The 13,992-nt window shown below is 49.2% G+C and overlaps 1 protein-coding gene across 6 annotated transcripts in view; it reads right to left on the bottom strand.

Moving 5' to 3' along the window:
* The window catches only part of IKZF1 (IKAROS family zinc finger 1), a 98,344-nt gene extending 85,501 nt beyond the window's left edge, over positions 1-12,843 (bottom strand). For 5 of the 6 annotated variants that reach the window (XM_005678881.3, XM_018047451.1, XM_018047452.1 and 2 more), the window contains exon 1: positions 12,527-12,843. The gene's annotated coding sequence lies outside the window, so the exon portion shown is untranslated. Of the gene's footprint in view, positions 1-8,512; positions 8,588-12,526 lie in introns of those variants that run through there. The other variant, XM_018047450.1, reaches the window with a different exon arrangement.

Genomic DNA, 13,992 nt, shown 5'->3' with positions numbered 1-13,992 from the left:
TCTACAGGAAGAAACGTAAAACACCCACGATTTTTCTGAAACTGTCCAAACAATTCTATTAATAAAGAAATAAGACTCAAAGGAGACAAATCTTTGTGTTCACTCTGCAACATTAATATGAGATTCAGTTTTCTGAAGACAAATGTAGTATTTTAAGGTGAAACATCACCAACCAGTTCTAAGGTATCCCCGGATTGATAGGGGAAATGCATAGTAGACAGAGGGCTTCCCAGGTGGCTCAGTGGTAAAGAATCTGCCTGCCAATGCAGGAGGCGCAGGAGGCGCAGGAGACGCGGGTTCGACCCCTGGGTTGGGAAGATCCTCTGGAAAGGGAAATGGCAACCTACTGCAGTGCTCTTGCCTGGAGAATTCCTTGGACACAGGAGCCTGGTGGACCCCAGCCCACGGGGTTACTCAGACACGACTGGGCACGCACGCACAGCAGACAGTGGATAGCACACGAATCTTGCAACAAATACTACTCTAAACTCCCAGTTTTTATTTATGTTGACTTTGAACTTCTTTTTTCTATGCAAGTGATACATATTTTACAACTTTTTAAATAAAGGCCAGTAAATGCCCATAATTGAGTCGGTACGACCCGCTGGAGGAGGGCACAGAAACCCACTCCAGTGTTCTTGCCCAGAGAATCCCACGGACAGAGGAGCCTGGAGGGCTACAGTCTACGGGGTTGCAAAGACTTGTACGTGACTGAGTGACTAACACACTTTTCCACTACTTAAGATGACTACATTTTTTCTGTGTGTGTGTGTATACACACAGAACTTTTTAGAAAAAGAGGACACTGAATGTACTGCAAACAAACTGTTGTAAAATATTTTCTTCATCTAATACTGTATGTATCTTTTTAATTGACAAATCTGCATTGACATTCTCGTTTTAAAGTTCATGCAGTGTTTGGTGACAGCGATTGATTTCATCAACACCCGACTGTATTTTCAAGTAATTTCTGATTAAAAGGAAAAATGTTTCCTAAAGCCCAGCTAGCTGATGGATCCCCAGCCCAGCGCTGCCAGAGAAGGCACCTTCCAGCTGCTGCAAGGACCCTCCAGGTTTCTTGCTGGGCAGGATCTATCCACCCCGCACCACCCTCTGTGGATCAGTCCATTCAGGGGGGGAGACGTGCAGACAGGTCACAGAGCAGCTAGAGGATGCGCTGGGCCTGCAGCCGAGGCCCAGACCCGGCTCTCCTGGGCGGGTACCTGTGCCCGTGGGTCCCGATGGGGCAGAGCGAGGGCACCTCCACGAACCCAGCCCTGCCTCAGCGCCCATCGGCAGTGTACAGCGGGCGCGGTGGAGAGCAGACCCCGAGAGCAGAGCACCCAGGATCTGTGTTGCAGGCCGGTCTCCATTGCCACTGAATGCCTGCCTGGAACTCTTGCTAGCTCAATCGGCCTCACTTAGCCTTTCAAACAGCTCCTCAACCAAGCCAGTCAGCTTGCCTATGGTCTGCACCAGGGCTGGAGCTGCACCTGGGGGCCCCCGTGCTTGGACGAACGCTCAGTTACCACCATCATTTTGAAATTCCTAAGAATTAGGGCACAGTCCACGGCAGTCCTGTGATTCCATGGCCTGTCTTTCTGACATCACAAGGCGGGGGTGGGGGGGGGGGTAGTTTGACAAACTCCCTCAAACTTCCTCAAGATCTAAATTTGCAACTCTTGGAACTAAAAAGTAGTTTTTCTTTTGTTGTTTTGTAAAGGTGACTTTGCTCTTATGCAAAGACCAAGAAATAATCTGACAATGGAAAACTATCTGAAGGAGAGGAAATACCAGCCCCCACCCCAAGACCTAGCTACCAAGGGGGACAGTGAAATACCCCACCCCCGGGAACAGGCAGCACGCAGGCTCGGTGCTTCTTTTTAGACATGTGGAAGCAGTGCCCAGTGTTGAGTGGAAAAGGGATTCAGGCTTAGTCTGATCTCAGTACAAAAGTTGGCCGTCAGGAAGAAGCGTTCATCCACAGAGTGACTTAACCCTACATTTTCACAAACCTGCACCTAAACCCAAACCACGCACTGCAGGCCTGTCCAGGGAGACACCAAAGGGGGCGCTTCTTTCATAGGAGCGCTGCCATTTTCTGCTCTGTATGGGGAACCCAAGTGATCCGAGGCTGCAGCTCACATACAAATGAAAGAACACAGCAGTGTCAGTGAATACCTGTCACCGGGTGGTTCTTACAGACATGAATGCTTTTATTGCGCCTCTGGAGCGCGCAGTCCTGAATCTCGCACACGGGGAAACAGATGCAGAGATAAAGGACAGCCAGCGTGACAGGGCGGTCAAGGGCCGTCCCTGCAGGAGGCAGAGCAGGAGTCAGGATCCTCACTCACCCTGCTCCTGCTGGGACAGGGTCCCCAAGCCAGGAGCCCCGTCTCCCCCCCAGCCACCACCCTCTCTGAAGCTGGCACAGGATGAGTCTGGAGAACGGGGATGGTGGGGACCACACACATGCCCACTGCACCTCTGCGCCCAGGGCCAGTGGAGCTGGAGGCAGCCTCCTCGACCTCACCTGCCTTTCCTCCTCCCCACCCGCGGGAGCTGGAGCCTGGCTGCCTCCGAGGACAGGCATCCAACAGCCCTGGGCAGTTGCGGCTTCTGGGCATGTCTCCAGGACAAGTGGCCCATTCCTACCTGCCCGAGAGCGAGCAGCCTGAACGAAGGCTCAGCCAGAGCTGGGGATCATGCGGGGGCTGCTGCTCCAGGGTAAGCCTGGGATGCTCCCCAGGCCCTCTTAGCCTCCTCACACCCCCCTCTTCTTTTCTCTCCTCGTAGCACTTGCTCTCAGACAACAGGACTTTCCCATAATCCAAGAAAGCTGAGTCTGGATTAATGAAGTCAGAAGTAAAAAGCCAGATGCTTGTCAAGAACCCCACCTTGGTGACTTCCCAAAGCACCCCAACTAAGGGCGGTTAAAGAGTTTAGTACATAGCCCGCGAAACGAGCCGTGATGAACCACAGACGGTCCCTCAAAGTCAGCCCATTTGCTGGTAGCACACAGTTCTTCTCCAAACTTTTCAAAAGACCATTCTTCGGGGTTTAAATAGCATACACTATTTTTTCTTTTTTTGTGTTCTGTCCAGTGATATTTCATAGCATTTCTTGAGTACCTTATATAATGCCAGGAAAGAAGGTAAAGGAAAGGACGTTGTTGTCAGCCAGCCTTCTTGAAGGAACTACCGCGTGCCTGGCATTTAGCTGCCAATCCCCATGGGCGTGGACAGCAGCCAGCTCGTCCCCTGTCCCATCTGAGCGCCCGGCAGAATGTCCAGGGCAGATCGAGTTTCCAGCCCCCATCAGCTACGTGTGCGTCTTTAACCCTCACATCTAAGCTGTGTTCTTCTGATACATGATCCGCATTATTCTTTCTATTTTATAGATGAGAAAACCAAGGCTGAGAAAGAAGTGTCCTGCCCGAGGCCACACATCGCAACAGACAACAGAGCTGAGATGTGAGCCCGGGACCGCTCAGGCAGTGGTCCCCAAGTTTAAAAGTACAAACGGACCAGAAATGGGTGTTACCCGTATCGTCACAGAAAATAAGCAAGCTCTTTGTAATACTTTGCAATTAAGGCAAACTCCATGACAAAATTTCTACAATACAGTTAAATTCTGGTCAAATGGATGCTATTATTTTCCTCCCTGATGAGTGAGGTTGCACTAGAGATACCTTTGGGGTTATTTCCTTACGTTTTAAACGATACTTATTTTGAAGGGGGAAAATGCGTTAGGGCACAGACCTCTTTAATAACACTCATTCTTCCTGTTGAGAGAAAGTCTTTTCATCTTCAGGCTGGTAGATTTTATTTCTGAAAATCTACCTATTGCTGTGAATTACACCATATCTTAAAAAAGGAAATGTTCCACGAGAAAGCAAAGGCAATATGCAGGGTCTTTGTGTCTGATTCCGGAGACCTTAGAGGTTTTCCTAACAACTTGACAAAACAGATTGGGAGAAGCTAACAACTTCAGAGTCCTCTTATTTCATTTCTGAGTCTTTTCATTTTTTTCAAAATTAGCTGCCAATCTACACGTTTTCATGATTATTCCACAGAGATTAGGGCTGGCACAAATGACAATGGAAAACAAGATTTGAACAGGATGGCAGGGAATACAATTTGGCTTTCACACCCTCCCCCCATATTTAACTGAGCCATTCACACACACACACACACTTTTTTTTTTAACTGAGCCACAGAGACATTCACACACACACACACACACACACACACACACACACACTTTTTTTTTTAACTGAGCCACAGAGAAGTCTTCCTCCAGTGGTTTGTTCTACTGTGAACCTGCTTTTTGAGGGCAAATTAGCTCCCATGTGCAATTCTGTCCTCACATTTTTTTCCCCCCAGGGGCAGGAACTGATATGCAAAAGAGGAAGGGTCAGGGGGAACTCAGGAAGCCTTTTCAAAATACAGCTGAAAATCCTGCTGTCTGAAAACATGCTCAGCGAGGAAGGATTGAATACAGAACGAGCAGAACCACGAGGCTGTTTGTAAAAGCCATCACGGGGCCACCTGCCTGGAAGTGAGGCCAGGAAAAAAGATGTGAGACGTTAGAAATCGGAATAATAGAGCAAATGGAGCTGGGGACAGTCTGTGCTTTCACAGCGGCTCCAGGGCTGGGCTTCGAGCGGCCCGGGAGAGGTCCCCGCACTGCGTGCCTATCGTGTGTCTGGGTCCACTCCTGTGCCCCGCTGCACGCTGGCTCTCAAACCGCTAACAGGAACTGCTGTTTATTCAGCAGCCCCGGAGAGGCAGACACTCCGAATTTACATATGCTTTTAGAGGACTTTTCCTGATGCTGGCCCTCATCAGAGGCCATTTCCTAAGTAGCTTCCTCAAATATAAATGGCCTTTTACACTTCATCACTTAAGTAAAAAGTCTAAGTTTAGAATCATTTTCTTCTACCCTCTTCCTGATTTTAGAAGCCTTCATGCTTGGCCAGCAGCTGTGCAACAAAAGTGACACCTCTGTCTTTAAAAAAAAAGCAGGAACTAGGCCCAAATAATGATTTACAGGGATATTCTCAGAAGCGCCGCCCTCTTATCATTACGAAGTGAAGAGACAGAGGAGCCCAGGGAGAACTTCTGTGTTCCTATTATTTTCAAAGATTTTTTTCTCATATTTTTTTTTTTAAAAAAACATATAAACACAAAGTTACTGGTAACTAAGTTACTGTGACATAAGTTACAGATAAACCCAAATCTCAACTCAGTTTTCACTCAGCAAGGTAAGAAGCTGGCATGGAGAATACAGACAGTATCTCTTCTTGCCTTCTTAGTGGTGAAGCTATCTTAACATACCAGTATCACTTTGTGTGGATGTGAAAAATTCAAACTTAATACTGTACATGGTAGAAAAATCCACTTGTATACCTATAAAGAAAAGAAAGAAAGAAAGTGAAGTCGCTCAGTCGTGTCCGACTCTGCGACCCCACAGACTATAGACTACCAGGCTCCTCCATCCATGGGATTTTCCAGGCAAGAGTACTGGAGCGGGCTGCTGTTTCCTTCTCCAGGGGATCTTCCCGTCCTGACCCAGGGATCAAACCCGGGTCTCCTGCACTGCAGGCAGACGCTTTACTGTCTGAGCCACCAGGGAAATCCTATAGCACTCCCTAAAATATACCTGTCATACTGAGGTTTCTACGAATGCCCCTGGACTTCTTTTTAAAGTTATATGTTATTTAGACCCAGGGAAATACAATTACTTTAATCCCCAGGAGGGTCTGGTGTTTACAGCCCAGACATACCTACTTATCAACAACAACTGAAAAGCTACTTTTGATTTTTCTATTGAGGACACCATCCCAGCCCTGCACAATGTTTTTTTCCTTTTTTTTTTGGTTTTATTTAGAAAAGTCTCTCTTACCGAGCTGGTGGGGAGACTAGAGCTACAAATCTAGAAGCAAACAGAGAGAGAAAATGTGTTCTAAAGCAGCCTCACAGGGTGGTGGCTCCAGAGAGGAACGGGTGTGAACATCGATGGTTGACTCTCTGTGTTATGGCCACGTGGTTTCTAAGCTACTGGAAATTCGCCCTGAAGGACTTGCATTCTGAGCTCAGTTCTGTTCACAACATCCCCAAATTATCAGTTGTAATGATTAAGGTTATCAGCAGCAATGAGTTAAAATGAAGTAACTTCTTACAAAGATTCTTTAAAAAATCATCTCTATTCACGTTTCAAAACCATGTTCAGAGCACACAGAATGAAAAATCAAAAATCTGGCTCCTTAAATCGTAGCAACTTCAGCACTCTTTGGAAATTTACTTTGGTTTCCTCAACCTAAAATGGGTTGGCTGAAGTGAGTTCAGCTGTGTCTGAGAAGGGTTGCTGCTGCTAAGTCACTTCAGTCGTGTCTGACTCTGTGCGACCCCATAGACAGCAGCCCACTAGGCTCCCCCGTCCCTGGGATTCTCTAGGCAAGAACACTGGAGTGGGTTGCCATTTCCTTCTCCAATGTATGAAAGTGAAAAGTGAAAGTGAAGCCGCTCAGTCGTGTCCGACCCTCAGCGACCCCATGGACACTGCAGGCTCCTCTGTTCATGGGATTTTCCAGGCAAGAGTACTGGAGTGGGGTGCCATTGCCTTCTCCGCTTAGAAGGGTTAAAGGAATACAAATGTATCAATGATTTGGCAACAGTGATTGCTATGGACAGTAAATATGACAATCACTGAAAAGAATACCACTTGCTCTTCTGAATAGGCTCTTTAGTTGGATTAAATTAGCAAAAAAAAGTTCTAGATTTCCATAGTATTTGACGATGGACAGACAGCTTAGATGTCCTATAACCCAACATAGGCTCCCAAGGACAAAATGCCCCACACGTAACAAAGGCCATATGTACACATGCTCCCAGTGGGCATCAGGCCCAACCAGGACTGCCTGTCATCCACAACCTTTAGCCCACAAAGTCCTCATGCAAACCCAGGGGGTGTGGGGGTGTCGGGAGCAGAACCTCACAGAGGCTTACAACTTCCTCGTTTTCGACCTACAAAAATCAGCACATCTTTATTTAAAATCAGGCAGAAAATGTTCACATCCATCAGGGAACCAAGTACAGGAAAACTCTTAAACACTACAGTCAGATTTTTCTGCAGTCCTTAAATGAGCTTATTTTCAATGTCCACCCCCCCCCCCAGTAAATTACCTGACTTTTATAAAAACCTGTCTGCTCTATAGTAAACTGAAAAGTCTTGAAATTCAGGTTAAACATACACAAACTCCAGACAGAAGTGAGAAAACACAGGTAGAAATGCATTAGAAATTCCCGAATCATTTTTAAATGGTAATTAATTGCCTTATCTGTTAACAACCTGTAATAATTAGCAGTATGAGTTTTAATTTAATGAAGTAGGATACACAATTTATCAATGTTTTCACTGTGGATCTCTCTGAATATCACTTTAATTTTCTGCCCGACACAAAACTCAGCACAAGGAGGAAGAAAAGGTCACTTTTTCAGGCTCAAAGTGGGGCTCGCATCGGGGGGTCGCTGGCTCTTTCTAGTTTCCATTAAAAGCACTGGAGTTCATCAGAGTGCTTCCAAAGTCAGTTTATAAAAGATCAATCCCTCATTTTCATTTCTCCTAAAGATTCTACATTAAACATTTTCTCCATTTGGACTAAAGCGGTGTCTTATGTGCTGTTTCATTTGCTCCAAGTGCGCCAGTGAAAATCTGATGTAACAATGAAAATCTACCAAAACCCAATGAATCTATATTCACCGTAGGACTCCTTGCTTTAAAAGAGGGCTCTAAACCAAGCCATCCTGTTCAGTTTTAGCCAGCTTTGAACTAGCCAATAAAGCTTTGGAGTGTCACTTTAGCATGTGAGCTCAATAATAGTGGCTAGAAGTCTATTTCAGTATGTGTAAGATTGTTTACAAATTCTTGATGTTATTTCTGCACATATCACATACAGGAGAGACAGAGGCAGAAAGGAAGGAGGGAGAGGGGGAAAGGAAGAGACTAAGGAACAATGCTGGGACCCCCGCACACTGCACCCACCCTCAACACCCCCAGAAGGCCCGCGCCAACTGCATGTCCAACGGAGCTAACTTTTGGCGCGAACATGGCAGGAAGAGAGTCAGATTTCCTTCAGCGGTGACTTGATCGCTGAAGAAAAACGAACCATTGCACACTTGAATGAGAAAAGATGAAGAAGGCGCTTTCCCACTAATTAGGACCCATTTTCAGCAATTCGTTAAGCCATGGCCCTGCTCCGTGAGCCATCAGGAGGTGGAGCAGGGGACCCCGAAAGCAGAGAGAGCACATGGAAGGTAATGAGACTCTCCATCACCCAAGACAGTCAGCGGGAAGCCGGCAGGGGCTGGGGGCACAGGCTACCCCAGGGAGGGAGGAGAGTACACTCTGGAAGTACCCATCTGTGCAGAGCAGCAAAGAAACCAGTGACCTCACCCAGAAGCCTGTGCCCCCCAGAGACCCGAGGGGCGGGCCTCACCCCCAGTCCTACCTTGGAGGCCTGGGGCCTTCGGAGCCCCCCGGACTCAGCTGCCTGGAAGGGACCCTGCTGCCTCCTTGGCTACCACCCTCCTTGTCTTCCACTGGGGCGGAGAGGAAGGTGGACCCATTCGCCAAATATGCAAAAAAGGAGGGAAGATGGCTTTCTGTCAGGAAAACATAGGCAGGAAGGGAGCCCGAGCTTCCTGTCCGTGCTTCCTGTCCCGACCAAAGTGGGTTCAGAGATTATTAGGATGTCTGACTTGGCGGGCTTGAGGTAGGTGGGAGAGGGACCTCTTTGAGTCACCAGGCATGATGGGCTCCCCAGAGGCAGAGACAATCAGCCCAGGAGAAGAGAGACATGGACAGGCTGTGACAGGAAGGCAAGGGGCCCCCAGGCCTGGGACTTGGAGTTTTCACCATTTTTCATGGTTCATCCCCAGGCAGGTCATGGGAGGCACCCAAAGCATTCACCCACCTGTTCAGCACAGCAGAATAGGAGAAGGAAAAAAGGCTGGATGGAAGGGACGAGGCCATTTGCTACAGAGAAGGCTGGGCTGCCTCCCCCCCAGGCCCTTCTCAGCAGTGAGCCCCCTGTACACCCAGGACAAACCAAAGCAGGGTGAGCCCTGGGCCCTGCCCACCTCTCCACTCCAGGATGCTCTGCAAAGCTCCTTTTGTTTGCTCTGTTTCACTTGTGATAACGCAGCATTTCACTATTAATGTTTCATAATGTCTTACAAATATTTGTTAGAATATCATCAAATGTTTCAAAACAGTGTCAAACACAAGCTATTAAAGCAACAACACTGATGGAAGGAGCTGCAGAAAGAGAAGCTATGGTGTGGAGTCATTTATTAAACTGCAAGAACAGCATGCCTAAACCTCTGCAGGGAGAAACAAAACAAAGCAAAACAGTATGGGCATCTGGTCGACCCCACAGAAAAATCAGTTTGGTTGCTGTTGCTTGCGTCTGGTTTTGGGGGGCCCATGTCCCTGATGAACTCCATTCCTGTCTCCTTCCTTATCTGGATTTTAAGTGTGTGTGTGTGTGTGTGTGTGTGTGTGTGTGTGTGTGTATGTGTGTGTAAGGCCTCTGTTCTGAAACACAATCTGCCCAAGGTCTGGATCACACATGTGTACACGTGCCATTTCTAAGCAAAACCAAAATGATTGGTCCCAAGGTGTCAACCGGATCAATGGTTCTCCCCTTGTCAGCCACAAAGAATGGGTCACTTGTCGCTTTTACATCTTGTGTTTTCTCCCATGAGATGAACTATGCTACACACACGCGCCTGAGGGCTCTTCAGACACAAACAGACCGACACCAGGCAGGGACTAACGGTAACTGTCAGAGCAGGAGGCGCAGCATCTCAGATCCACAGGCGAGACTCACATAGTACAGAAGCGTCTGAATACGCATGTGGAAATAGCAGCAATTAACACAACACTGTAAATCAACTATATTTCAATAAAAGTTGAAAAATAGTATTTTTTAAAAAGAAATAGCAAAGGCTGCCGGTTAACCCAAACAGCTGCTCCCTGTGAACTGGATCCACTGGATCCATCCCATTCAAACAAGACAACAAAACCAAGAGTTATCTTGTAGTGAAATTATTTCATAATTACAAAGATCAGAGGAGGGAAAAGGAATAAAAAACCACCTCTGAATGCTTCTGCCCTCGACCAGTTCTGGGTTAACTGCAAGCATGTTAGGCAGACACACAAAGAGCTAGCATCATTTATGCTTGCATTCACCATCCCAAGTAGGAAAATCTTTTGTTTTATTAAAAGGTAAAAATCAAACCAACCAACCAACCAAGCCAAAAAGGAGGGTATCACTCAGGTCAGGTGTGTTTGATTGTTAAAACCCTTTCCCCCGTGCCCCCTGTGTCTCCCCACGCTGTGAGTACACTCTCTGTGTTTCTGTGTGCATACTATCACATAATGTCTTTATTTCCTGTATCTATTAATACACACGTAACCGTGAAGGATGCACACAACACGTGTACGGGCTGCGTGGCAGCGTTTCTTAGCAGTGACATGTAGTAGACGGTGTATATATACATCAGGTTCTCTTAGCCTTCCAGAGTTTGACATTTATGTTGACAGTAGGCTTCTACAGTGACCCAACATGACACACACAAATCCAAGCCAAGGGGAAAAGCTCCCCAAACCATAGAACCACGCTCCTCGGACTCTAAGGCTCCAGTGGGGAAGATGCAGTGGCCGTAGCAGTACTGGCTGCGGGCCTCTTGGCCAGGAAATTGGCTGCGATCTTAATTTTCAACAAGGGAAATGGCTGCAAGGAAACCACTAGTTACCTTCTCTCTGGAGACTTTAGACAAACTTCTCAAAAGACCCAAATGTAACACACGCACACGTGGATTCACGGACCTTCTGTTCCTGTGAGACCGTGAGGATGGGCTTTTATTGTCCTGATGCTCCTGAATTTTGGAGGATATGTCATTTCCCAAGATGCAGCACTTTAATTAAAATACTGATGAATTACAGAAGCCTGGTGAGTTTCTGAAACTCCTGCCTTCAACTCTTACCATGAAATGGGGATGGGAGGTAGGGCAGGGAGGGGAAGAAAACCAGACCGTTTAACTCAGTTACATCTTTTGGTCTTCAGCTCTGGGGACTTTGAGACTGGGAAATACATTTTTTCCCAGGTAAAAAAAGATAGAAACATGTATGATCATGGGAAGTTTTGAAACTGAATACACCACATCAAACCCAAACTGTACAGAATTTTTTAACACCACCTCATTAGGTATATCTGTGCACACAAAGTATTTTTTAACACATTCTGTATAATCATGATGTAGGCAAGTGGTCTTCTGGTCAGAGATATTTGTGACTACTTACATTTTAAGCTGCAGATATAATAATCTAATTTCTTACTGAAACAATTCCGAATTGTTCCTTTTAAAATCCTACATAAAAGATGAGTCCCAATAATCTCATCAAATAAACATCTTCCAACAAAGCAATGAACTCAAGAGGCTTGGACCTTTCCTGTATGCTTCACTCTCCTCTCACCTCAGAACCAAAGCGAACCAAGTCTTAAAATCACTTAAATTTCCATGAAAGTTTAAACGTTATGCATATGAAATATTTTAAGCTTCCTTTCTTAAAAAATAAACTTTTAACAGAAGTTGATCTGATGGTAAGGAGATATTTCTTCAACACCAGTGTGTCTTTCCAAGTTTAAACAAGGTACCTCTAAACTGAACTACCCCTTGGGGTGTAGGGTGGGGAATTTGAGTGTGGAAATTGAGGGAAGCACAGAGGTTTGACATTCACTCCGTGGGGGCTGCAGCCAGGGAGAAAGGAAACCGCATTTGAAAGCTGCACTTGGAAGTGCCAGATCAGACACGCGAATCGAATCCTAACCCTTTTCACTTCTCCAGATGTCACACCCCGTGCCTCCAAATCAAAAGAAAATTTTAAAAAAATCACACCTTCTGGAGATTCCTTAGGAATCACCAAGCATCCTAATTTTTCAATCGTATTTCTAAGACAGTCCCAAGTAACCTGACACCTTTTGGCCGAGGGGTTTCTTAATCCGAGAGCCAAAACTGCACTCAGCAAAATATTACCAACTTTTCAAACCGGAATAATTCTTATCCTGAAGAAAGCAAGTTCAGATTCAACCTAATTATTTTACAATATAAGCAAAAAGCTCTCGCGTCAAAAATAAGAAAAGAAAGCTCGTTATGAATGACTTTATAAAGGCTGACTTCCGTGATCTCACTATAAAAGCGTGGATCGACTTAAACAAGATCACGTCCTCCTCCGGGGGACAGCGGGGCGGCTCACAGCGTCCCACGGACGGCCTGCCCTGCACCTGCGGCCACGGCACGAAATGGCCACGGCTTTGACGAAAGTCAGCGCTCCCACCGTCCCCAGAAAGGAGAGGTGGACCCGAGCGAAACCAGGACACACAAATGTGACCGCCTCCGTCTTTTCCTTCTTTTCAAATCCAAGTTTTTCTACGGACATTCAGTCTGAAAACACTCACGTGGATGTGTGCGTCGCACTTTGCAGGTCCAAGACGGATCCTCAAGCGCGAAGAGCAACCTCGGATCCGGGCTCGCCCGGTGGGCCCCCTTGTCGCGGCCAATCGTCCCGCCTCGGCTCGGCTGCGCTCCGCGGGGACCCAGGACCTTCGCCGCAGCGGTTGCCCGGGCGCGGGCCGCGCAGGCACTTGTTAGAGCGCCTGGCTTGCTCGGCTGCCCAGCTCTTCCCAGCTTTCTTTCACAATGACTTCCTGAAGTTGCTCACTCGCATTGTTCCCCATTTCTCCGCCGCGATCCCCACCCCCAGCCGGCCGCCACCCGGCTTTCGCGCTCGCGGCCGGTCTGCCCGTCCCGCGTGCACAGCGCCGCCCACGGGCTGCGCACCTGTGCCCCGCGCCGCGCCCCCGCGAGCCAGCGCTCAGTCACCTGCGGCCGCTTGCTCCGAGCGCCCGGGCCCGAGCGCGCGCCCGTTACCCGCGCTCCGCAAACTTTGTGGCTGCGCGCCACACCGGTCCCGGCGCGCCCTGCCCCGCCGCTGCCTCGCCCCTGCCTCGCCCCGCGTGCACGCTCCGGCACCAAACAGGACAGAAGCGAGGAGCGGGGCCCGGGGCGTGGCGCGAGCAGGACTAGGAGGGGGACTGAGACGGGGAGCGGGACTGGACGCGGAACCCGGCACGGTGCGGGACTCGGTGCGGGACTCCGGGCGGGACTTGGAGAGGGATTCCGGTCGGGGCGCGCCGCCCCAGCCGCCCGTCGCCCGCTCACGCGGCGCCGTCCCGAGCGCAACTCCGGGGCAGCGTGAGCAAACTTCGGCGCCGCGCGGGGCTGGACCCTGGCCGGCCCCAACACAGGAGAGCAGGGAAGCGCCAGGCACGGCCCGTACCTGCTCGCGCCGCCGCCCGCTGCATCCCGCTCGCCGGCACTGGGCCCGCCGGGCGCGCCACCGCCACCCCGCGCGCGGCGCGCCCCGGCCCTCCCCGCGCCGCCGCGCTTCCTCATCCCACCGCTGCCAGGCATAGCCAGAGGGTCCGCCACCGCGCCGCAGGACCGCGCTTAACCCCTGGGGGTCCGGCGCGGATGGCCTGTGGGGGACTGCCGAATCTGGGGCGTCCCCCCGGGGACCGGCAGCCTTGCGTCGGGGCACCAGCGTGCTCGCCCTACCCCGGGACTCAGACCCCAGTGATGCACTTTTCCACTGCCCGCCCGGCTTCACTTCCCTCCAACTGGGCCCACTTGGCTCCCTGGTTCTGGCTGCGACCCCAGTTTATGAGTGCCCACCCGAGGGGGTGGGAAAAGTTGATCCTTCGCAAGTGAGGGGAAGGTGCGATTCATTTTCCCAGGCAACCAATGGAATACCTCTCGTCTCTCTTCCCTCCCACCCGCTGGAGGCAGAAGTTAGGATCGCGCCTTCAGTCTTGGCCTGTGTGCACACGCGAGTGGGAAAGGGCGGCGGCGGTGGAGGGGACAC

This window comes from Capra hircus, chromosome 4 (assembly GCF_001704415.2).
Source record: "Capra hircus breed San Clemente chromosome 4, ASM170441v1, whole genome shotgun sequence".
Classification (NCBI taxonomy): Eukaryota; Metazoa; Chordata; class Mammalia; order Artiodactyla; family Bovidae; genus Capra; species Capra hircus.
This window is presented reverse-complemented; position numbering and strand designations above follow the sequence as displayed.